At 34.8% G+C, this 23,123-nt stretch overlaps 36 non-coding genes across 36 annotated transcripts; all 36 read left to right on the top strand.

Annotated features, from left to right (window-relative positions):
- The first annotated feature begins 122 nt into the window (after nt 1-122).
- Nucleotides 123-196, top strand: Trnan-guu (transfer RNA asparagine (anticodon GUU)). The gene has a single exon. It is a non-coding gene; the product is annotated as a tRNA-Asn (tRNA).
- A 462-nt stretch (nt 197-658) lies between these two features.
- On the top strand, nt 659-732 carry Trnan-guu (transfer RNA asparagine (anticodon GUU)). The gene has a single exon. It is a non-coding gene; the product is annotated as a tRNA-Asn (tRNA).
- Nucleotides 733-1,194: 462 nt separating this feature from the next.
- On the top strand, nt 1,195-1,268 carry Trnan-guu (transfer RNA asparagine (anticodon GUU)). Its single transcript has one exon. It is a non-coding gene; the product is annotated as a tRNA-Asn (tRNA).
- Nucleotides 1,269-1,730: 462 nt separating this feature from the next.
- Nucleotides 1,731-1,804, top strand: Trnan-guu (transfer RNA asparagine (anticodon GUU)). The gene has a single exon. It is a non-coding gene; the product is annotated as a tRNA-Asn (tRNA).
- Nucleotides 1,805-2,266: 462 nt separating this feature from the next.
- On the top strand, nt 2,267-2,340 carry Trnan-guu (transfer RNA asparagine (anticodon GUU)). The gene has a single exon. It is a non-coding gene; the product is annotated as a tRNA-Asn (tRNA).
- Nucleotides 2,341-2,802: 462 nt separating this feature from the next.
- Trnan-guu (transfer RNA asparagine (anticodon GUU)) lies at nt 2,803-2,876 on the top strand. Its single transcript has one exon. It is a non-coding gene; the product is annotated as a tRNA-Asn (tRNA).
- A 462-nt stretch (nt 2,877-3,338) lies between these two features.
- Nucleotides 3,339-3,412, top strand: Trnan-guu (transfer RNA asparagine (anticodon GUU)). Its single transcript has one exon. It is a non-coding gene; the product is annotated as a tRNA-Asn (tRNA).
- A 462-nt stretch (nt 3,413-3,874) lies between these two features.
- On the top strand, nt 3,875-3,948 carry Trnan-guu (transfer RNA asparagine (anticodon GUU)). Its single transcript has one exon. It is a non-coding gene; the product is annotated as a tRNA-Asn (tRNA).
- A 462-nt stretch (nt 3,949-4,410) lies between these two features.
- On the top strand, nt 4,411-4,484 carry Trnan-guu (transfer RNA asparagine (anticodon GUU)). The gene has a single exon. It is a non-coding gene; the product is annotated as a tRNA-Asn (tRNA).
- Nucleotides 4,485-4,946: 462 nt separating this feature from the next.
- On the top strand, nt 4,947-5,020 carry Trnan-guu (transfer RNA asparagine (anticodon GUU)). The gene has a single exon. It is a non-coding gene; the product is annotated as a tRNA-Asn (tRNA).
- Nucleotides 5,021-7,582: 2,562 nt separating this feature from the next.
- Trnan-guu (transfer RNA asparagine (anticodon GUU)) lies at nt 7,583-7,656 on the top strand. Its single transcript has one exon. It is a non-coding gene; the product is annotated as a tRNA-Asn (tRNA).
- Nucleotides 7,657-8,118: 462 nt separating this feature from the next.
- Trnan-guu (transfer RNA asparagine (anticodon GUU)) lies at nt 8,119-8,192 on the top strand. The gene has a single exon. It is a non-coding gene; the product is annotated as a tRNA-Asn (tRNA).
- Nucleotides 8,193-8,654: 462 nt separating this feature from the next.
- Nucleotides 8,655-8,728, top strand: Trnan-guu (transfer RNA asparagine (anticodon GUU)). The gene has a single exon. It is a non-coding gene; the product is annotated as a tRNA-Asn (tRNA).
- Nucleotides 8,729-9,190: 462 nt separating this feature from the next.
- On the top strand, nt 9,191-9,264 carry Trnan-guu (transfer RNA asparagine (anticodon GUU)). Its single transcript has one exon. It is a non-coding gene; the product is annotated as a tRNA-Asn (tRNA).
- Nucleotides 9,265-11,825: 2,561 nt separating this feature from the next.
- Nucleotides 11,826-11,899, top strand: Trnan-guu (transfer RNA asparagine (anticodon GUU)). The gene has a single exon. It is a non-coding gene; the product is annotated as a tRNA-Asn (tRNA).
- Nucleotides 11,900-12,361: 462 nt separating this feature from the next.
- Trnan-guu (transfer RNA asparagine (anticodon GUU)) lies at nt 12,362-12,435 on the top strand. Its single transcript has one exon. It is a non-coding gene; the product is annotated as a tRNA-Asn (tRNA).
- Nucleotides 12,436-12,897: 462 nt separating this feature from the next.
- Nucleotides 12,898-12,971, top strand: Trnan-guu (transfer RNA asparagine (anticodon GUU)). Its single transcript has one exon. It is a non-coding gene; the product is annotated as a tRNA-Asn (tRNA).
- A 462-nt stretch (nt 12,972-13,433) lies between these two features.
- Trnan-guu (transfer RNA asparagine (anticodon GUU)) lies at nt 13,434-13,507 on the top strand. Its single transcript has one exon. It is a non-coding gene; the product is annotated as a tRNA-Asn (tRNA).
- Nucleotides 13,508-13,792: 285 nt separating this feature from the next.
- On the top strand, nt 13,793-13,866 carry Trnan-guu (transfer RNA asparagine (anticodon GUU)). Its single transcript has one exon. It is a non-coding gene; the product is annotated as a tRNA-Asn (tRNA).
- A 462-nt stretch (nt 13,867-14,328) lies between these two features.
- Trnan-guu (transfer RNA asparagine (anticodon GUU)) lies at nt 14,329-14,402 on the top strand. The gene has a single exon. It is a non-coding gene; the product is annotated as a tRNA-Asn (tRNA).
- Nucleotides 14,403-14,864: 462 nt separating this feature from the next.
- Nucleotides 14,865-14,938, top strand: Trnan-guu (transfer RNA asparagine (anticodon GUU)). The gene has a single exon. It is a non-coding gene; the product is annotated as a tRNA-Asn (tRNA).
- Nucleotides 14,939-15,400: 462 nt separating this feature from the next.
- Nucleotides 15,401-15,474, top strand: Trnan-guu (transfer RNA asparagine (anticodon GUU)). Its single transcript has one exon. It is a non-coding gene; the product is annotated as a tRNA-Asn (tRNA).
- Nucleotides 15,475-15,936: 462 nt separating this feature from the next.
- Trnan-guu (transfer RNA asparagine (anticodon GUU)) lies at nt 15,937-16,010 on the top strand. Its single transcript has one exon. It is a non-coding gene; the product is annotated as a tRNA-Asn (tRNA).
- Nucleotides 16,011-16,472: 462 nt separating this feature from the next.
- On the top strand, nt 16,473-16,546 carry Trnan-guu (transfer RNA asparagine (anticodon GUU)). Its single transcript has one exon. It is a non-coding gene; the product is annotated as a tRNA-Asn (tRNA).
- Nucleotides 16,547-17,008: 462 nt separating this feature from the next.
- On the top strand, nt 17,009-17,082 carry Trnan-guu (transfer RNA asparagine (anticodon GUU)). The gene has a single exon. It is a non-coding gene; the product is annotated as a tRNA-Asn (tRNA).
- A 462-nt stretch (nt 17,083-17,544) lies between these two features.
- On the top strand, nt 17,545-17,618 carry Trnan-guu (transfer RNA asparagine (anticodon GUU)). The gene has a single exon. It is a non-coding gene; the product is annotated as a tRNA-Asn (tRNA).
- Nucleotides 17,619-17,903: 285 nt separating this feature from the next.
- Nucleotides 17,904-17,977, top strand: Trnan-guu (transfer RNA asparagine (anticodon GUU)). Its single transcript has one exon. It is a non-coding gene; the product is annotated as a tRNA-Asn (tRNA).
- A 462-nt stretch (nt 17,978-18,439) lies between these two features.
- Nucleotides 18,440-18,513, top strand: Trnan-guu (transfer RNA asparagine (anticodon GUU)). The gene has a single exon. It is a non-coding gene; the product is annotated as a tRNA-Asn (tRNA).
- A 462-nt stretch (nt 18,514-18,975) lies between these two features.
- On the top strand, nt 18,976-19,049 carry Trnan-guu (transfer RNA asparagine (anticodon GUU)). Its single transcript has one exon. It is a non-coding gene; the product is annotated as a tRNA-Asn (tRNA).
- Nucleotides 19,050-19,511: 462 nt separating this feature from the next.
- Nucleotides 19,512-19,585, top strand: Trnan-guu (transfer RNA asparagine (anticodon GUU)). The gene has a single exon. It is a non-coding gene; the product is annotated as a tRNA-Asn (tRNA).
- Nucleotides 19,586-20,047: 462 nt separating this feature from the next.
- Trnan-guu (transfer RNA asparagine (anticodon GUU)) lies at nt 20,048-20,121 on the top strand. The gene has a single exon. It is a non-coding gene; the product is annotated as a tRNA-Asn (tRNA).
- A 462-nt stretch (nt 20,122-20,583) lies between these two features.
- Nucleotides 20,584-20,657, top strand: Trnan-guu (transfer RNA asparagine (anticodon GUU)). The gene has a single exon. It is a non-coding gene; the product is annotated as a tRNA-Asn (tRNA).
- A 462-nt stretch (nt 20,658-21,119) lies between these two features.
- Trnan-guu (transfer RNA asparagine (anticodon GUU)) lies at nt 21,120-21,193 on the top strand. The gene has a single exon. It is a non-coding gene; the product is annotated as a tRNA-Asn (tRNA).
- A 462-nt stretch (nt 21,194-21,655) lies between these two features.
- On the top strand, nt 21,656-21,729 carry Trnan-guu (transfer RNA asparagine (anticodon GUU)). The gene has a single exon. It is a non-coding gene; the product is annotated as a tRNA-Asn (tRNA).
- Nucleotides 21,730-22,191: 462 nt separating this feature from the next.
- Trnan-guu (transfer RNA asparagine (anticodon GUU)) lies at nt 22,192-22,265 on the top strand. The gene has a single exon. It is a non-coding gene; the product is annotated as a tRNA-Asn (tRNA).
- Nucleotides 22,266-22,727: 462 nt separating this feature from the next.
- Trnan-guu (transfer RNA asparagine (anticodon GUU)) lies at nt 22,728-22,801 on the top strand. The gene has a single exon. It is a non-coding gene; the product is annotated as a tRNA-Asn (tRNA).
- The last annotated feature ends 322 nt before the right edge of the window (nt 22,802-23,123 follow it).

Here is a 23,123-nt window from a genome sequence, read left to right as displayed (position 1 = left end):
ACCGTTATAATCAATTGGTCAATATAATTCATCCTTCAATATGTTGTATACGGTATACATGCATATGACAAATGTCCAGGTAAAAACATCACTACCTAAAAATTCTAAAGCTTGACATGCGAGTCTCTGTGGCGCAATTGGTTAGCGCGTTCGGCTGTTAACCGAAAGGTTGGTGGTTCGAGCCCACCCAGGGACGTGGCATAATTTTTGCAAGAAGAAAATAGAGTTTTATTCTCATCTTGTCACTGATAGACCTAAGGTTATCGTCAAAAAGACTTATAAATGTGTAATTATATAGTAATTGTAGTGGAGGACTATGTCATGGATATATGTTCTGTTAAGGGTTTATGCACATTTTCGATCTATTGAACTAAAATTTTAGGGATATATGTTCTGGTAATTGATTTCTGGTAAAAGAAACCCAGCTAGATTTTAGATGAATAATGAAAGGCTAATAAACGCCCGGTCGAATTTTTTAAAGATGGAATGCATTACATGTGACAACATCAATATATGTGTAAGATAGTGTCGATTAGACCGTTATAATCAATTGGTCAATATAATTCATCCTTCAATATGTTGTATACGGTATACATGCATATGACAAATGTCCAGGTAAAAACATCACTACCTAAAAATTCTAAAGCTTGACATGCGAGTCTCTGTGGCGCAATTGGTTAGCGCGTTCGGCTGTTAACCGAAAGGTTGGTGGTTCGAGCCCACCCAGGGACGTGGCATAATTTTTGCAAGAAGAAAATAGAGTTTTATTCTCATCTTGTCACTGATAGACCTAAGGTTATCATCAAAAAGACTTATAAATGTGTAATTATATAGTAATTGTAGTGGAGGACTATGTCATGGATATATGTTCTGTTAAGGGTTTATGCACATTTTCGATCTATTGAACTAAAATTTTAGGGATATATGTTCTGGTAATTGATTTCTGGTAAAAGAAACCCAGCTAGATTTTAGATGAATAATGAAAGGCTAATAAACGCCCGGTCGAATTTTTTAAAGATGGAATGCATTACATGTGACAACATCAATATATGTGTAAGATAGTGTCGATTAGACCGTTATAATCAATTGGTCAATATAATTCATCCTTCAATATGTTGTATACGGTATACATGCATATGACAAATGTCCAGGTAAAAACATCACTACCTAAAAATTCTAAAGCTTGACATGCGAGTCTCTGTGGCGCAATTGGTTAGCGCGTTCGGCTGTTAACCGAAAGGTTGGTGGTTCGAGCCCACCCAGGGACGTGGCATAATTTTTGCAAGAAGAAAATAGAGTTTTATTCTCATCTTGTCACTGATAGACCTAAGGTTATCATCAAAAAGACTTATAAATGTGTAATTATATAGTAATTGTAGTGGAGGACTATGTCATGGATATATGTTCTGTTAAGGGTTTATGCACATTTTCGATCTATTGAACTAAAATTTTAGGGATATATGTTCTGGTAATTGATTTCTGGTAAAAGAAACCCAGCTAGATTTTAGATGAATAATGAAAGGCTAATAAACGCCCGGTCGAATTTTTTAAAGATGGAATGCATTACATGTGACAACATCAATATATGTGTAAGATAGTGTCGATTAGACCGTTATAATCAATTGGTCAATATAATTCATCCTTCAATATGTTGTATACGGTATACATGCATATGACAAATGTCCAGGTAAAAACATCACTACCTAAAAATTCTAAAGCTTGACATGCGAGTCTCTGTGGCGCAATTGGTTAGCGCGTTCGGCTGTTAACCGAAAGGTTGGTGGTTCGAGCCCACCCAGGGACGTGGCATAATTTTTGCAAGAAGAAAATAGAGTTTTATTCTCATCTTGTCACTGATAGACCTAAGGTTATCATCAAAAAGACTTATAAATGTGTAATTATATAGTAATTGTAGTGGAGGACTATGTCATGGATATATGTTCTGTTAAGGGTTTATGCACATTTTCGATCTATTGAACTAAAATTTTAGGGATATATGTTCTGGTAATTGATTTCTGGTAAAAGAAACCCAGCTAGATTTTAGATGAATAATGAAAGGCTAATAAACGCCCGGTCGAATTTTTTAAAGATGGAATGCATTACATGTGACAACATCAATATATGTGTAAGATAGTGTCGATTAGACCGTTATAATCAATTGGTCAATATAATTCATCCTTCAATATGTTGTATACGGTATACATGCATATGACAAATGTCCAGGTAAAAACATCACTACCTAAAAATTCTAAAGCTTGACATGCGAGTCTCTGTGGCGCAATTGGTTAGCGCGTTCGGCTGTTAACCGAAAGGTTGGTGGTTCGAGCCCACCCAGGGACGTGGCATAATTTTTGCAAGAAGAAAATAGAGTTTTATTCTCATCTTGTCACTGATAGACCTAAGGTTATCATCAAAAAGACTTATAAATGTGTAATTATATAGTAATTGTAGTGGAGGACTATGTCATGGATATATGTTCTGTTAAGGGTTTATGCACATTTTCGATCTATTGAACTAAAATTTTAGGGATATATGTTCTGGTAATTGATTTCTGGTAAAAGAAACCCAGCTAGATTTTAGATGAATAATGAAAGGCTAATAAACGCCCGGTCGAATTTTTTAAAGATGGAATGCATTACATGTGACAACATCAATATATGTGTAAGATAGTGTCGATTAGACCGTTATAATCAATTGGTCAATATAATTCATCCTTCAATATGTTGTATACGGTATACATGCATATGACAAATGTCCAGGTAAAAACATCACTACCTAAAAATTCTAAAGCTTGACATGCGAGTCTCTGTGGCGCAATTGGTTAGCGCGTTCGGCTGTTAACCGAAAGGTTGGTGGTTCGAGCCCACCCAGGGACGTGGCATAATTTTTGCAAGAAGAAAATAGAGTTTTATTCTCATCTTGTCACTGATAGACCTAAGGTTATCATCAAAAAGACTTATAAATGTGTAATTATATAGTAATTGTAGTGGAGGACTATGTCATGGATATATGTTCTGTTAAGGGTTTATGTACATTTTCGATCTATTGAACTAAAATTTTAGGGATATATGTTCTGGTAATTGATTTCTGGTAAAAGAAACCCAGCTAGATTTTAGATGAATAATGAAAGGCTAATAAACGCCCGGTCGAATTTTTTAAAGATGGAATGCATTACATGTGACAACATCAATATATGTGTAAGATAGTGTCGATTAGACCGTTATAATCAATTGGTCAATATAATTCATCCTTCAATATGTTGTATACGGTATACATGCATATGACAAATGTCCAGGTAAAAACATCACTACCTAAAAATTCTAAAGCTTGACATGCGAGTCTCTGTGGCGCAATTGGTTAGCGCGTTCGGCTGTTAACCGAAAGGTTGGTGGTTCGAGCCCACCCAGGGACGTGGCATAATTTTTGCAAGAAGAAAATAGAGTTTTATTCTCATCTTGTCACTGATAGACCTAAGGTTATCATCAAAAAGACTTATAAATGTGTAATTATATAGTAATTGTAGTGGAGGACTATGTCATGGATATATGTTCTGTTAAGGGTTTATGCACATTTTCGATCTATTGAACTAAAATTTTAGGGATATATGTTCTGGTAATTGATTTCTGGTAAAAGAAACCCAGCTAGATTTTAGATGAATAATGAAAGGCTAATAAACGCCCGGTCGAATTTTTTAAAGATGGAATGCATTACATGTGACAACATCAATATATGTGTAAGATAGTGTCGATTAGACCGTTATAATCAATTGGTCAATATAATTCATCCTTCAATATGTTGTATACGGTATACATGCATATGACAAATGTCCAGGTAAAAACATCACTACCTAAAAATTCTAAAGCTTGACATGCGAGTCTCTGTGGCGCAATTGGTTAGCGCGTTCGGCTGTTAACCGAAAGGTTGGTGGTTCGAGCCCACCCAGGGACGTGGCATAATTTTTGCAAGAAGAAAATAGAGTTTTATTCTCATCTTGTCACTGATAGACCTAAGGTTATCATCAAAAAGACTTATAAATGTGTAATTATATAGTAATTGTAGTGGAGGACTATGTCATGGATATATGTTCTGTTAAGGGTTTATGCACATTTTCGATCTATTGAACTAAAATTTTAGGGATATATGTTCTGGTAATTGATTTCTGGTAAAAGAAACCCAGCTAGATTTTAGATGAATAATGAAAGGCTAATAAACGCCCGGTCGAATTTTTTAAAGATGGAATGCATTACATGTGACAACATCAATATATGTGTAAGATAGTGTCGATTAGACCGTTATAATCAATTGGTCAATATAATTCATCCTTCAATATGTTGTATACGGTATACATGCATATGACAAATGTCCAGGTAAAAACATCACTACCTAAAAATTCTAAAGCTTGACATGCGAGTCTCTGTGGCGCAATTGGTTAGCGCGTTCGGCTGTTAACCGAAAGGTTGGTGGTTCGAGCCCACCCAGGGACGTGGCATAATTTTTGCAAGAAGAAAATAGAGTTTTATTCTCATCTTGTCACTGATAGACCTAAGGTTATCATCAAAAAGACTTATAAATGTGTAATTATATAGTAATTGTAGTGGAGGACTATGTCATGGATATATGTTCTGTTAAGGGTTTATGCACATTTTCGATCTATTGAACTAAAATTTTAGGGATATATGTTCTGGTAATTGATTTCTGGTAAAAGAAACCCAGCTAGATTTTAGATGAATAATGAAAGGCTAATAAACGCCCGGTCGAATTTTTTAAAGATGGAATGCATTACATGTGACAACATCAATATATGTGTAAGATAGTGTCGATTAGACCGTTATAATCAATTGGTCAATATAATTCATCCTTCAATATGTTGTATACGGTATACATGCATATGACAAATGTCCAGGTAAAAACATCACTACCTAAAAATTCTAAAGCTTGACATGCGAGTCTCTGTGGCGCAATTGGTTAGCGCGTTCGGCTGTTAACCGAAAGGTTGGTGGTTCGAGCCCACCCAGGGACGTGGCATAATTTTTGCAAGAAGAAAATAGAGTTTTATTCTCATCTTGTCACTGATAGACCTAAGGTTATCATCAAAAAGACTTATAAATGTGTAATTATATAGTAATTGTAGTGGAGGACTATGTCATGGATATATGTTCTGTTAAGGGTTTATGCACATTTTCGATCTATTGAACTAAAATTTTAGGGATATATGTTCTGGTAATTGATTTCTGGTAAAAGAAACCCAGCTAGATTTTAGATGAATAATGAAAGGCTAATAAACGCCCGGTCGAATTTTTTAAAGATGGAATGCATTACATGTGACAACATCAATATATGTGTAAGATAGTGTCGATTAGACCGTTATAATCAATTGGTCAATATAATTCATCCTTCAATATGTTGTATACGGTATACATGCATATGACAAATGTCCAGGTAAAAACATCACTACCTAAAAATTCTAAAGCTTGACATGCGAGTCTCTGTGGCGCAATTGGTTAGCGCGTTCGGCTGTTGGATGGTCGAGTGCACCTTACATTGATATAGACGTACAATTTATTGCTCCTGTTATTGTGTTATTATTTCTATAGGATTTGGATATAACCAGCCGGATTTAGTAAATATAACTATTATAACAGTAATGTAAGTTGAATTACTGACATTTTTGAGAATTATTTTGCGTTTTATTGTTGTTTTGTGAACTTTACTATTTTTCTTGTGAAAATTGAGGTACCTATCAGGGAAATCATTATGGAAAAATTGCCGAAGCCTTTAGTCGCCTTAATTAACAGTATTATTGATGATTATGAGCAACTGACATGGAATTCTCATTATTTAGGTGACAAAATGCGCATTTCATTGGTTTGGACAAGAGGTGATTTAATACACGTGAATCGTGGAGTAAAACATAAGTCAAGATCAAATAGAGAGAGAGACAATAAAAGGATGAAAACATGGAAGGAAAGAGCAGAAAATACAAACAATGACGTTGATAAGACATTTAATGGTGATAATCAGGATAATTCAGAAGTTATAATGGACTCGGAAGGTGAATTACAATACGATGGTCATTTAGATCTCCCATTAGTAGCCCCCGAGCAGATAAACATTACACCTGTAAGGAATGTTGTTCAACCGGTTGTGATGAAATTTGTTCAGCCGATTAGTGTATCGCTGGTCAAAACAAGTAAGGACAATGAAATAACGGAAAGAGTAGTGTGTAACGGTTCTAGAAATAAAAAGAATGTATACACCGAAGTTGAAAATATAGAAAATAATGAAAAAGACGAAATAAAAACAATCGATCCGAAATTGATAATTACTGGGAACAATCTTAGTACAGACAGTCATTATCACAAAATTGTATTTAATAGACGATCTGACGGAAGTTGCATAATAGGAAAAGTGAAAAACAGGGACACCGTAGTTATGTGTAGTATAACGACACGAGAAATCAGACATGTAAATTTGGACAGCGAGAAATCGGACTTTGAAAACGCAATGTATTGCGTTAATAGATTTAACGACGTAAGAAAATGGGACACTTGTGACATTGACTGTTACGTACGTGACATTCCAAGGATGGAAAGATACGCGGAGAAATATAGACTGTGTTCATGATGTTTCGATTAATAAACAGTTAAGATGGAAAACAATATATGTTTATACACGGAAATTTTATTAAATAATTTTTGTGCCGGTGAATCAAAATTCTGGTCTGGAAACCAACCGTTTTTAAAGGTATCACATGGAAAATAAAATTAAAATAGAACTTTTGCGTATGTAAACATTTAGTGTTTTTTTTCTTGAATTGTTTCAAATGTTGTTTTTTTATTGTTTTATATAAAAAGAAAAAAAAGGAAAAATAAAGAAAAAGTTTTATAATCTGACAGTCAATTCGAAGTTAGTGGAAAATATTTCACGCAATATTGTTATGTAAAATGTCGAATGTTATCATTTCAGAGACAGGACAATAAGTTATATGAATGTTTTCATTTATATGTGTATTTTCAAACTGTGATATGTATATATGAAGTGTGATCATAATAAAGATAAAAAAAAAAAGCGCGTTCGGCTGTTAACCGAAAGGTTGGTGGTTCGAGCCCACCCAGGGACGTGGCATAATTTTTGCAAGAAGAAAATAGAGTTTTATTCTCATCTTGTCACTGATAGACCTAAGGTTATCGTCAAAAAGACTTATAAATGTGTAATTATATAGTAATTGTAGTGGAGGACTATGTCATGGATATATGTTCTGTTAAGGGTTTATGCACATTTTCGATCTATTGAACTAAAATTTTAGGGATATATGTTCTGGTAATTGATTTCTGGTAAAAGAAACCCAGCTAGATTTTAGATGAATAATGAAAGGCTAATAAACGCCCGGTCGAATTTTTTAAAGATGGAATGCATTACATGTGACAACATCAATATATGTGTAAGATAGTGTCGATTAGACCGTTATAATCAATTGGTCAATATAATTCATCCTTCAATATGTTGTATACGGTATACATGCATATGACAAATGTCCAGGTAAAAACATCACTACCTAAAAATTCTAAAGCTTGACATGCGAGTCTCTGTGGCGCAATTGGTTAGCGCGTTCGGCTGTTAACCGAAAGGTTGGTGGTTCGAGCCCACCCAGGGACGTGGCATAATTTTTGCAAGAAGAAAATAGAGTTTTATTCTCATCTTGTCACTGATAGACCTAAGGTTATCGTCAAAAAGACTTATAAATGTGTAATTATATAGTAATTGTAGTGGAGGACTATGTCATGGATATATGTTCTGTTAAGGGTTTATGCACATTTTCGATCTATTGAACTAAAATTTTAGGGATATATGTTCTGGTAATTGATTTCTGGTAAAAGAAACACAGCTAGATTTTAGATGAATAATGAAAGGCTAATAAACGCCCGGTCGAATTTTTTAAAGATGGAATGCATTACATGTGACAACATCAATATATGTGTAAGATAGTGTCGATTAGACCGTTATAATCAATTGGTCAATATAATTCATCCTTCAATATGTTGTATACGGTATACATGCATATGACAAATGTCCAGGTAAAAACATCACTACCTAAAAATTCTAAAGCTTGACATGCGAGTCTCTGTGGCGCAATTGGTTAGCGCGTTCGGCTGTTAACCGAAAGGTTGGTGGTTCGAGCCCACCCAGGGACGTGGCATAATTTTTGCAAGAAGAAAATAGAGTTTTATTCTCATCTTGTCACTGATAGACCTAAGGTTATCGTCAAAAAGACTTATAAATGTGTAATTATATAGTAATTGTAGTGGAGGACTATGTCATGGATATATGTTCTGTTAAGGGTTTATGCACATTTTCGATCTATTGAACTAAAATTTTAGGGATATATGTTCTGGTAATTGATTTCTGGTAAAAGAAACCCAGCTAGATTTTAGATGAATAATGAAAGGCTAATAAACGCCCGGTCGAATTTTTTAAAGATGGAATGCATTACATGTGACAACATCAATATATGTGTAAGATAGTGTCGATTAGACCGTTATAATCAATTGGTCAATATAATTCATCCTTCAATATGTTGTATACGGTATACATGCATATGACAAATGTCCAGGTAAAAACATCACTACCTAAAAATTCTAAAGCTTGACATGCGAGTCTCTGTGGCGCAATTGGTTAGCGCGTTCGGCTGTTAACCGAAAGGTTGGTGGTTCGAGCCCACCCAGGGACGTGGCATAATTTTTGCAAGAAGAAAATAGAGTTTTATTCTCATCTTGTCACTGATAGACCTAAGGTTATCGTCAAAAAGACTTATAAATGTGTAATTATATAGTAATTGTAGTGGAGGACTATGTCATGGATATATGTTCTGTTAAGGGTTTATGCACATTTTCGATCTATTGAACTAAAATTTTAGGGATATATGTTCTGGTAATTGATTTCTGGTAAAAGAAACCCAGCTAGATTTTAGATGAATAATGAAAGGCTAATAAACGCCCGGTCGAATTTTTTAAAGATGGAATGCATTACATGTGACAACATCAATATATGTGTAAGATAGTGTCGATTAGACCGTTATAATCAATTGGTCAATATAATTCATCCTTCAATATGTTGTATACGGTATACATGCATATGACAAATGTCCAGGTAAAAACATCACTACCTAAAAATTCTAAAGCTTGACATGCGAGTCTCTGTGGCGCAATTGGTTAGCGCGTTCGGCTGTTAACCGAAAGGTTGGTGGTTCGAGCCCACCCAGGGACGTGGCATAATTTTTGCAAGAAGAAAATAGAGTTTTATTCTCATCTTGTCACTGATAGACCTAAGGTTATCATCAAAAAGACTTATAAATGTGTAATTATATAGTAATTGTAGTGGAGGACTATGTCATGGATATATGTTCTGTTAAGGGTTTATGCACATTTTCGATCTATTGAACTAAAATTTTAGGGATATATGTTCTGGTAATTGATTTCTGGTAAAAGAAACCCAGCTAGATTTTAGATGAATAATGAAAGGCTAATAAACGCCCGGTCGAATTTTTTAAAGATGGAATGCATTACATGTGACAACATCAATATATGTGTAAGATAGTGTCGATTAGACCGTTATAATCAATTGGTCAATATAATTCATCCTTCAATATGTTGTATACGGTATACATGCATATGACAAATGTCCAGGTAAAAACATCACTACCTAAAAATTCTAAAGCTTGACATGCGAGTCTCTGTGGCGCAATTGGTTAGCGCGTTCGGCTGTTGGATGGTCGAGTGCACCTTACATTGATATAGACGTACAATTTATTGCTCCTGTTATTGTGTTATTATTTCTATAGGATTTGGATATAACCAGCCGGATTTAGTAAATATAACTATTATAACAGTAATGTAAGTTGAATTACTGACATTTTTGAGAATTATTTTGCGTTTTATTGTTGTTTTGTGAACTTTACTATTTTTCTTGTGAAAATTGAGGTACCTATCAGGGAAATCATTATGGAAAAATTGCCGAAGCCTTTAGTCGCCTTAATTAACAGTATTATTGATGATTATGAGCAACTGACATGGAATTCTCATTATTTAGGTGACAAAATGCGCATTTCATTGGTTTGGACAAGAGGTGATTTAATACACGTGAATCGTGGAGTAAAACATAAGTCAAGATCAAATAGAGAGAGAGACAATAAAAGGATGAAAACATGGAAGGAAAGAGCAGAAAATACAAACAATGACGTTGATAAGACATTTAATGGTGATAATCAGGATAATTCAGAAGTTATAATGGACTCGGAAGGTGAATTACAATACGATGGTCATTTAGATCTCCCATTAGTAGCCCCCGAGCAGATAAACATTACACCTGTAAGGAATGTTGTTCAACCGGTTGTGATGAAATTTGTTCAGCCGATTAGTGTATCGCTGGTCAAAACAAGTAAGGACAATGAAATAACGGAAAGAGTAGTGTGTAACGGTTCTAGAAATAAAAAGAATGTATACACCGAAGTTGAAAATATAGAAAATAATGAAAAAGACGAAATAAAAACAATCGATCCGAAATTGATAATTACTGGGAACAATCTTAGTACAGACAGTCATTATCACAAAATTGTATTTAATAGACGATCTGACGGAAGTTGCATAATAGGAAAAGTGAAAAACAGGGACACCGTAGTTATGTGTAGTATAACGACACGAGAAATCAGACATGTAAATTTGGACAGCGAGAAATCGGACTTTGAAAACGCAATGTATTGCGTTAATAGATTTAACGACGTAAGAAAATGGGACACTTGTGACATTGACTGTTACGTACGTGACATTCCAAGGATGGAAAGATACGCGGAGAAATATAGACTGTGTTCATGATGTTTCGATTAATAAACAGTTAAGATGGAAAACAATATATGTTTATACACGGAAATTTTATTAAATAATTTTTGTGCCGGTGAATCAAAATTCTGGTCTGGAAACCAACCGTTTTTAAAGGTATCACATGGAAAATAAAATTAAAATAGAACTTTTGCGTATGTAAACATTTAGTGTTTTTTTTCTTGAATTGTTTCAAATGTTGTTTTTTTATTGTTTTATATAAAAAGAAAAAAAAGGAAAAATAAAGAAAAAGTTTTATAATCTGACAGTCAATTCGAAGTTAGTGGAAAATATTTCACGCAATATTGTTATGTAAAATGTCGAATGTTATCATTTCAGAGACAGGACAATAAGTTATATGAATGTTTTCATTTATATGTGTATTTTCAAACTGTGATATGTATATATGAAGTGTGATCATAATAAAGATAAAAAAAAAAGCGCGTTCGGCTGTTAACCGAAAGGTTGGTGGTTCGAGCCCACCCAGGGACGTGGCATAATTTTTGCAAGAAGAAAATAGAGTTTTATTCTCATCTTGTCACTGATAGACCTAAGGTTATCGTCAAAAAGACTTATAAATGTGTAATTATATAGTAATTGTAGTGGAGGACTATGTCATGGATATATGTTCTGTTAAGGGTTTATGCACATTTTCGATCTATTGAACTAAAATTTTAGGGATATATGTTCTGGTAATTGATTTCTGGTAAAAGAAACCCAGCTAGATTTTAGATGAATAATGAAAGGCTAATAAACGCCCGGTCGAATTTTTTAAAGATGGAATGCATTACATGTGACAACATCAATATATGTGTAAGATAGTGTCGATTAGACCGTTATAATCAATTGGTCAATATAATTCATCCTTCAATATGTTGTATACGGTATACATGCATATGACAAATGTCCAGGTAAAAACATCACTACCTAAAAATTCTAAAGCTTGACATGCGAGTCTCTGTGGCGCAATTGGTTAGCGCGTTCGGCTGTTAACCGAAAGGTTGGTGGTTCGAGCCCACCCAGGGACGTGGCATAATTTTTGCAAGAAGAAAATAGAGTTTTATTCTCATCTTGTCACTGATAGACCTAAGGTTATCGTCAAAAAGACTTATAAATGTGTAATTATATAGTAATTGTAGTGGAGGACTATGTCATGGATATATGTTCTGTTAAGGGTTTATGCACATTTTCGATCTATTGAACTAAAATTTTAGGGATATATGTTCTGGTAATTGATTTCTGGTAAAAGAAACCCAGCTAGATTTTAGATGAATAATGAAAGGCTAATAAACGCCCGGTCGAATTTTTTAAAGATGGAATGCATTACATGTGACAACATCAATATATGTGTAAGATAGTGTCGATTAGACCGTTATAATCAATTGGTCAATATAATTCATCCTTCAATATGTTGTATACGGTATACATGCATATGACAAATGTCCAGGTAAAAACATCACTACCTAAAAATTCTAAAGCTTGACATGCGAGTCTCTGTGGCGCAATTGGTTAGCGCGTTCGGCTGTTAACCGAAAGGTTGGTGGTTCGAGCCCACCCAGGGACGTGGCATAATTTTTGCAAGAAGAAAATAGAGTTTTATTCTCATCTTGTCACTGATAGACCTAAGGTTATCGTCAAAAAGACTTATAAATGTGTAATTATATAGTAATTGTAGTGGAGGACTATGTCATGGATATATGTTCTGTTAAGGGTTTATGCACATTTTCGATCTATTGAACTAAAATTTTAGGGATATATGTTCTGGTAATTGATTTCTGGTAAAAGAAACCCAGCTAGATTTTAGATGAATAATGAAAGGCTAATAAACGCCCGGTCGAATTTTTTAAAGATGGAATGCATTACATGTGACAACATCAATATATGTGTAAGATAGTGTCGATTAGACCGTTATAATCAATTGGTCAATATAATTCATCCTTCAATATGTTGTATACGGTATACATGCATATGACAAATGTCCAGGTAAAAACATCACTACCTAAAAATTCTAAAGCTTGACATGCGAGTCTCTGTGGCGCAATTGGTTAGCGCGTTCGGCTGTTAACCGAAAGGTTGGTGGTTCGAGCCCACCCAGGGACGTGGCATAATTTTTGCAAGAAGAAAATAGAGTTTTATTCTCATCTTGTCACTGATAGACCTAAGGTTATCGTCAAAAAGACTTATAAATGTGTAATTATATAGTAATTGTAGTGGAGGACTATGTCATGGATATATGTTCTGTTAAGGGTTTATGCACATTTTCGATCTATTGAACTAAAATTTTAGGGATATATGTTCTGGTAATTGATTTCTGGTAAAAGAAACCCAGCTAGATTTTAGATGAATAATGAAAGGCTAATAAACGCCCGGTCGAATTTTTTAAAGATGGAATGCATTACATGTGACAACATCAATATATGTGTAAGATAGTGTCGATTAGACCGTTATAATCAATTGGTCAATATAATTCATCCTTCAATATGTTGTATACGGTATACATGCATATGACAAATGTCCAGGTAAAAACATCACTACCTAAAAATTCTAAAGCTTGACATGCGAGTCTCTGTGGCGCAATTGGTTAGCGCGTTCGGCTGTTAACCGAAAGGTTGGTGGTTCGAGCCCACCCAGGGACGTGGCATAATTTTTGCAAGAAGAAAATAGAGTTTTATTCTCATCTTGTCACTGATAGACCTAAGGTTATCGTCAAAAAGACTTATAAATGTGTAATTATATAGTAATTGTAGTGGAGGACTATGTCATGGATATATGTTCTGTTAAGGGTTTATGCACATTTTCGATCTATTGAACTAAAATTTTAGGGATATATGTTCTGGTAATTGATTTCTGGTAAAAGAAACCCAGCTAGATTTTAGATGAATAATGAAAGGCTAATAAACGCCCGGTTTATTGACATGCGAGTCTCTGTGGCGCAATTGGTTAGCGCCTTCGGCTGTTAACCGAAAGGTTGGTGGTTCGAGCCCACCCAGGGACGTGGCATAATTTTTGCAAGAAGAAAATAGAGTTTTATTCTCATCTTGTCACTGATAGACCTAAGGTTATCATCAAAAAGACTTATAAATGTGTAATTATATAGTAATTGTAGTGGAGGACTATGTCATGGATATATGTTCTGTTAAGGGTTTATGCACATTTTCGATCTATTGAACTAAAATTTTAGGGATATATGTTCTGGTAATTGATTTCTGGTAAAAGAAACCCAGCTAGATTTTAGATGAATAATGAAAGGCTAATAAACGCCCGGTCGAATTTTTTAAAGATGGAATGCATTACATGTGACAACATCAATATATGTGTAAGATAGTGTCGATTAGACCGTTATAATCAATTGGTCAATATAATTCATCCTTCAATATGTTGTATACGGTATACATGCATATGACAAATGTCCAGGTAAAAACATCACTACCTAAAAATTCTAAAGCTTGACATGCTTGTCTCTGTGGCGCAATTGGTTAGCGCGTTCGGCTGTTAACCGAAAGGTTGGTGGTTCGAGCCCACCCAGGGACGTGGCATAATTTTTGCAAGAAGAAAATAGAGTTTTATTCTCATCTTGTCACTGATAGACCTAAGGTTATCATCAAAAAGACTTATAAATGTGTAATTATATAGTAATTGTAGTGGAGGACTATGTCATGGATATATGTTCTGTTAAGGGTTTATGCACATTTTCGATCTATTGAACTAAAATTTTAGGGATATATGTTCTGGTAATTGATTTCTGGTAAAAGAAACCCAGCTAGATTTTAGATGAATAATGAAAGGCTAATAAACGCCCGGTCGAATTTTTTAAAGATGGAATGCATTACATGTGACAACATCAATATATGTGTAAGATAGTGTCGATTAGACCGTTATAATCAATTGGTCAATATAATTCATCCTTCAATATGTTGTATACGGTATACATGCATATGACAAATGTCCGGGTAAAAACATCACTACCTAAAAATTCTAAAGCTTGACATGCGAGTCTCTGTGGCGCAATTGGTTAGCGCGTTCGGCTGTTAACCGAAAGGTTGGTGGTTCGAGCCCACCCAGGGACGTGGCATAATTTTTGCAAGAAGAAAATAGAGTTTTATTCTCATCTTGTCACTGATAGACCTAAGGTTATCATCAAAAAGACTTATAAATGTGTAATTATATAGTAATTGTAGTGGAGGACTATGTCATGGATATATGTTCTGTTAAGGGTTTATGCACATTTTCGATCTATTGAACTAAAATTTTAGGGATATATGTTCTGGTAATTGATTTCTGGTAAAAGAAACCCAGCTAGATTTTAGATGAATAATGAAAGGCTAATAAACGCCCGGTCGAATTTTTTAAAGATGGAATGCATTACATGTGACAACATCAATATATGTGTAAGATAGTGTCGATTAGACCGTTATAATCAATTGGTCAATATAATTCATCCTTCAATATGTTGTATACGGTATACATGCATATGACAAATGTCCGGGTAAAAACATCACTACCTAAAAATTCTAAAGCTTGACATGCGAGTCTCTGTGGCGCAATTGGTTAGCGCGTTCGGCTGTTAACCGAAAGGTTGGTGGTTCGAGCCCACCCAGGGACGTGGCATAATTTTTGCAAGAAGAAAATAGAGTTTTATTCTCATCTTGTCACTGATAGACCTAAGGTTATCATCAAAAAGACTTATAAATGTGTAATTATATAGTAATTGTAGTGGAGGACTATGTCATGGATATATGTTCTGTTAAGGGTTTATGCACATTTTCGATCTATTGAACTAAAATTTTAGGGATATATGTTCTGGTAATTGATTTCTGGTAAAAGAAACCCAGCTAGATTTTAGATGAATAATGAAAGGCTAATAAACGCCCGGTCGAATTTTTTAAAGATGGAATGCATTACATGTGACAACATCAATATATGTGTAAGATAGTGTCGATTAGACCGTTATAATCAATTGGTCAATATAATTCATCCTTCAATATGTTGTATACGGTATACATGCATATGACAAATGTCCGGGTAAAAACATCACTACCTAAAAATTCTAAAGCTTGACATGCGAGTCTCTGTGGCGCAATTGGTTAGCGCGTTCGGCTGTTAACCGAAAGGTTGGTGGTTCGAGCCCACCCAGGGACGTGGCATAATTTTTGCAAGAAGAAAATAGAGTTTTATTCTCATCTTGTCACTGATAGACCTAAGGTTATCATCAAAAAGACTTATAAATGTGTAATTATATAGTAATTGTAGTGGAGGACTATGTCATGGATATATGTTCTGTTAAGGGTTTATGCACATTTTCGATCTATTGAACTAAAATTTTAGGGATATATGTTCTGGTAATTGATTTCTGGTAAAAGAAACCCAGCTAGATTTTAGATGAATAATGAAAGGCTAATAAACGCCCGGTCGAATTTTTTAAAGATGGAATGCATTACATGTGACAACATCAATATATGTGTAAGATAGTGTCGATTAGACCGTTATAATCAATTGGTCAATATAATTCATCCTTCAATATGTTGTATACGGTATACATGCATATGACAAATGTCCGGGTAAAAACATCACTACCTAAAAATTCTAAAGCTTGACATGCGAGTCTCTGTGGCGCAATTGGTTAGCGCGTTCGGCTGTTAACCGAAAGGTTGGTGGTTCGAGCCCACCCAGGGACGTGGCATAATTTTTGCAAGAAGAAAATAGAGTTTTATTCTCATCTTGTCACTGATAGACCTAAGGTTATCATCAAAAAGACTTATAAATGTGTAATTATATAGTAATTGTAGTGGAGGACTATGTCATGGATATATGTTCTGTTAAGGGTTTATGCACATTTTCGATCTATTGAACTAAAATTTTAGGGATATATGTTCTGGTAATTGATTTCTGGTAAAAGAAACCCAGCTAGATTTTAGATGAATAATGAAAGGCTAATAAACGCCCGGTCGAATTTTTTAAAGATGGAATGCATTACATGTGACAACATCAATATATGTGTAAGATAGTGTCGATTAGACCGTTATAATCAATTGGTCAATATAATTCATCCTTCAATATGTTGTATACGGTATACATGCATATGACAAATGTCCGGGTAAAAACATCACTACCTAAAAATTCTAAAGCTTGACATGCGAGTCTCTGTGGCGCAATTGGTTAGCGCGTTCGGCTGTTAACCGAAAGGTTGGTGGTTCGAGCCCACCCAGGGACGTGGCATAATTTTTGCAAGAAGAAAATAGAGTTTTATTCTCATCTTGTCACTGATAGACCTAAGGTTATCATCAAAAAGACTTATAAATGTGTAATTATATAGTAATTGTAGTGGAGGACTATGTCATGGATATATGTTCTGTTAAGGGTTTATGCACATTTTCGATCTATTGAACTAAAATTTTAGGGATATATGTTCTGGTAATTGATTTCTGGTAAAAGAAACCCAGCTAGATTTTAGATGAATAATGAAAGGCTAATAAACGCCCGGTCGAATTTTTTAAAGATGGAATGCATTACATGTGACAACATCAATATATGTGTAAGATAGTGTCGATTAGACCGTTATAATCAATTGGTCAATATAATTCATCCTTCAATATGTTGTATACGGTATACATGCATATGACAAATGTCCGGGTAAAAACATCACTACCTAAAAATTCTAAAGCTTGACATGCGAGTCTCTGTGGCGCAATTGGTTAGCGCGTTCGGCTGTTAACCGAAAGGTTGGTGGTTCGAGCCCACCCAGGGACGTGGCATAATTTTTGCAAGAAGAAAATAGAGTTTTATTCTCATCTTGTCACTGATAGACCTAAGGTTATCATCAAAAAGACTTATAAATGTGTAATTATATAGTAATTGTAGTGGAGGACTATGTCATGGATATATGTTCTGTTAAGGGTTTATGCACATTTTCGATCTATTGAACTAAAATTTTAGGGATATATGTTCTGGTAATTGATTTCTGGTAAAAGAAACCCAGCTAGATTTTAGATGAATAATGAAAGGCTAATAAACGCCCGGTTTATTGACATGCGAGTCTCTGTGGCGCAATTGGTTAGCGCCTTCGGCTGTTAACCGAAAGGTTGGTGGTTCGAGCCCACCCAGGGACGTGGCATAATTTTTGCAAGAAGAAAATAGAGTTTTATTCTCATCTTGTCACTGATAGACCTAAGGTTATCATCAAAAAGACTTATAAATGTGTAATTATATAGTAATTGTAGTGGAGGACTATGTCATGGATATATGTTCTGTTAAGGGTTTATGCACATTTTCGATCTATTGAACTAAAATTTTAGGGATATATGTTCTGGTAATTGATTTCTGGTAAAAGAAACCCAGCTAGATTTTAGATGAATAATGAAAGGCTAATAAACGCCCGGTCGAATTTTTTAAAGATGGAATGCATTACATGTGACAACATCAATATATGTGTAAGATAGTGTCGATTAGACCGTTATAATCAATTGGTCAATATAATTCATCCTTCAATATGTTGTATACGGTATACATGCATATGACAAATGTCCGGGTAAAAACATCACTACCTAAAAATTCTAAAGCTTGACATGCGAGTCTCTGTGGCGCAATTGGTTAGCGCGTTCGGCTGTTAACCGAAAGGTTGGTGGTTCGAGCCCACCCAGGGACGTGGCATAATTTTTGCAAGAAGAAAATAGAGTTTTATTCTCATCTTGTCACTGATAGACCTAAGGTTATCATCAAAAAGACTTATAAATGTGTAATTATATAGTAATTGTAGTGGAGGACTATGTCATGGATATATGTTCTGTTAAGGGTTTATGCACATTTTCGATCTATTGAACTAAAATTTTAGGGATATATGTTCTGGTAATTGATTTCTGGTAAAAGAAACTCAGCTAGATTTTAGATGAATAATGAAAGGCTAATAAACGCCCGGTCGAATTTTTTAAAGATGGAATGCATTACATGTGACAACATCAATATATGTGTAAGATAGTGTCGATTAGACCGTTATAATCAATTGGTCAATATAATTCATCCTTCAATATGTTGTATACGGTATACATGCATATGACAAATGTCCGGGTAAAAACATCACTACCTAAAAATTCTAAAGCTTGACATGCGAGTCTCTGTGGCGCAATTGGTTAGCGCGTTCGGCTGTTAACCGAAAGGTTGGTGGTTCGAGCCCACCCAGGGACGTGGCATAATTTTTGCAAGAAGAAAATAGAGTTTTATTCTCATCTTGTCACTGATAGACCTAAGGTTATCATCAAAAAGACTTATAAATGTGTAATTATATAGTAATTGTAGTGGAGGACTATGTCATGGATATATGTTCTGTTAAGGGTTTATGCACATTTTCGATCTATTGAACTAAAATTTTAGGGATATATGTTCTGGTAATTGATTTCTGGTAAAAGAAACCCAGCTAGATTTTAGATGAATAATGAAAGGCTAATAAACGCCCGGTCGAATTTTTTAAAGATGGAATGCATTACATGTGACAACATCAATATATGTGTAAGATAGTGTCGATTAGACCGTTATAATCAATTGGTCAATATAATTCATCCTTCAATATGTTGTATACGGTATACATGCATATGACAAATGTCCGGGTAAAAACATCACTACCTAAAAATTCTAAAGCTTGACATGCGAGTCTCTGTGGCGCAATTGGTTAGCGCGTTCGGCTGTTAACCGAAAGGTTGGTGGTTCGAGCCCACCCAGGGACGTGGCATAATTTTTGCAAGAAGAAAATAGAGTTTTATTCTCATCTTGTCACTGATAGACCTAAGGTTATCATCAAAAAGACTTATAAATGTGTAATTATATAGTAATTGTAGTGGAGGACTATGTCATGGATATATGTTCTGTTAAGGGTTTATGCACATTTTCGATCTATTGAACTAAAATTTTAGGGATATATGTTCTGGTAATTGATTTCTGGTAAAAGAAACCCAGCTAGATTTTAGATGAATAATGAAAGGCTAATAAACGCCCGGTCGAATTTTTTAAAGATGGAATGCATTACATGTGACAACATCAATATATGTGTAAGATAGTGTCGATTAGACCGTTATAATCAATTGGTCAATATAATTCATCCTTCAATATGTTGTATACGGTATACATGCATATGACAAATGTCCGGGTAAAAACATCACTACCTAAAAATTCTAAAGCTTGACATGCGAGTCTCTGTGGCGCAATTGGTTAGCGCGTTCGGCTGTTAACCGAAAGGTTGGTGGTTCGAGCCCACCCAGGGACGTGGCATAATTTTTGCAAGAAGAAAATAGAGTTTTATTCTCATCTTGTCACTGATAGACCTAAGGTTATCATCAAAAAGACTTATAAATGTGTAATTATATAGTAATTGTAGTGGAGGACTATGTCATGGATATATGTTCTGTTAAGGGTTTATGCACATTTTCGATCTATTGAACTAAAATTTTAGGGATATATGTTCTGGTAATTGATTTCTGGTAAAAGAAACCCAGCTAGATTTTAGATGAATAATGAAAGGCTAATAAACGCCCGGTCGAATTTTTTAAAGATGGAATGCATTACATGTGACAACATCAATATATGTGTAAGATAGTGTCGATTAGACCGTTATAATCAATTGGTCAATATAATTCATCCTTCAATATGTTGTATACGGTATACATGCATATGACAAATGTCCGGGTAAAAACATCACTACCTAAAAATTCTAAAGCTTGACATGCGAGTCTCTGTGGCGCAATTGGTTAGCGCGTTCGGCTGTTAACCGAAAGGTTGGTGGTTCGAGCCCACCCAGGGACGTGGCATAATTTTTGCAAGAAGAAAATAGAGTTTTATTCTCATCTTGTCACTGATAGACCTAAGGTTATCATCAAAAAGACTTATAAATGTGTAATTATATAGTAATTGTAGTGGAGGACTATGTCATGGATATATGTTCTGTTAAGGGTTTATGCACATTTTCGATCTATTGAACTAAAATTTTAGGGATATATGTTCTGGTAATTGATTTCTGGTAAAAGAAACCCAGCTAGATTTTAGATGAATAATGAAAGGCTAATAAACGCCCGGTCGAATTTTTTAAAGATGGAATGCATTACATGTGACAACATCAATATATGTGTAAGATAGTGTCGATTAGACCGTTATAATCAATTGGTCAATATAATTCATCCTTCAATATGTTGTATACGGTATACATGCATATGACAAATGTCCGGGTAAAAACATCACTACCTAAAAATTCTAAAGCTTGACATGCGAGTCTCTGTGGCGCAATTGGTTAGCGCGTTCGGCTGTTAACCGAAAGGTTGGTGGTTCGAGCCCACCCAGGGACGTGGCATAATTTTTGCAAGAAGAAAATAGAGTTTTATTCTCATCTTGTCACTGATAGACCTAAGGTTATCATCAAAAAGACTTATAAATGTGTAATTATATAGTAATTGTAGTGGAGGACTATGTCATGGATATATGTTCTGTTAAGGGTTTATGCACATTTTCGATCTATTGAACTAAAATTTTAGGGATATATGTTCTGGTAATTGATTTCTGGTAAAAGAAACCCAGCTAGATTTTAGATGAATAATGAAAGGCTAATAAACGCCCGGTCGAATTTTTTAAAGATGGAATGCATTACATGTGACAACATCAATATATGTGTAAGATAGTGTCGATTAGACCGTTATAATCAATTGGTCAATATAATTCATCCTTCAATATGTTGTATACGGTATACATGCATATGACAAATGTCCGGGTAAAAACATCACTACCTAAAAATTCTAAAGCTTGACATGCGAGTCTCTGTGGCGCAATTGGTTAGCGCGTTCGGCTGTTAACCGAAAGGTTGGTGGTTCGAGCCCACCCAGGGACGTGGCATAATTTTTGCAAGAAGAAAATAGAGTTTTATTCTCATCTTGTCACTGATAGACCTAAGGTTATCATCAAAAAGACTTATAAATGTGTAATTATATAGTAATTGTAGTGGAGGACTATGTCATGGATATATGTTCTGTTAAGGGTTTATGCACATTTTCGATCTATTGAACTAAAATTTTAGGGATATATGTTCTGGTAATTGATTTCTGGTAAAAGAAACCCAGCTAGATTTTAGATGAATAATGAAAGGCTAATAAACGCCCGGTCGAATTTTTTAAAGATGGAATGCATTACATGTGACAACATCAATATATGTGTAAGATAGTGTCGATTAGACCGTTATAATCAATTGGTCAATATAATTCATCCTTCAATATGTTGTATACGGTATACATGCATATGACAAATGTCCGGGTAAAAACATCACTACCTAAAAATTCTAAAGCTTGACATGCGAGTCTCTGTGGCGCAATTGGTTAGCGCGTTCGGCTGTTAACCGAAAGGTTGGTGGTTCGAGCCCACCCAGGGACGTGGCATAATTTTTGCAAGAAGAAAATAGAGTTTTATTCTCATCTTGTCACTGATAGACCTAAGGTTATCATCAAAAAGACTTATAAATGTGTAATTATATAGTAATTGTAGTGGAGGACTATGTCATGGATATATGTTCTGTTAAGGGTTTATGCACATTTTCGATCTATTGAACTAAAATTTTAGGGATATATGTTCTGGTAATTGATTTCTGGTAAAAGAAACCCAGCTAGATTTTAGATGAATAATGAAAGGCTAATAAACGCCCGGTCGAATTTTTTAAAGATGGAATGCATTACATGTGACAACATCAATATATGTGTAAGATAGTGTCGATTAGACCGTTATAATCAATTGGTCAATATAATTCATCCTTCAATATGTTGTATACGGTATACATGCATATGACAAATGTCCGGGTAAAAACATCACTACCTAAAAATTCTAAAGCTTGACATGCGAGTCTCTGTGGCGCAATTGGTTAGCGCGTTCGGCTGTTAACCGAAAGGTTGGTGGTTCGAGCCCACCCAGGGACGTGGCATAATTTTTGCAAGAAGAAAATAGAGTTTTATTCTCATCTTGTCACTGATAGACCTAAGGTTATCATCAAAAAGACTTATAAATGTGTAATTATATAGTAATTGTAGTGGAGGACTATGTCATGGATATATGTTCTGTTAAGGGTTTATGCACATTTTCGATCTATTGAACTAAAATTTTAGGGATATATGTTCTGGTAATTGATTTCTGGTAAAAGAAACCCAGCTAGATTTTAGATGAATAATGAAAGGCTAATAAACGCCCGGTCGAATTTTTTAAAGATGGAATGCATTACATGTGACAACATCAATATATGTG

Source organism: Mytilus edulis, chromosome 1 (genome assembly GCF_963676685.1).
Source record: "Mytilus edulis chromosome 1, xbMytEdul2.2, whole genome shotgun sequence".
Classification (NCBI taxonomy): Eukaryota; Metazoa; Mollusca; class Bivalvia; order Mytilida; family Mytilidae; genus Mytilus; species Mytilus edulis.
The sequence above is the reverse complement of the archived record's forward strand: the minus strand, read 5'-3'. Positions and strand labels throughout refer to the sequence as shown.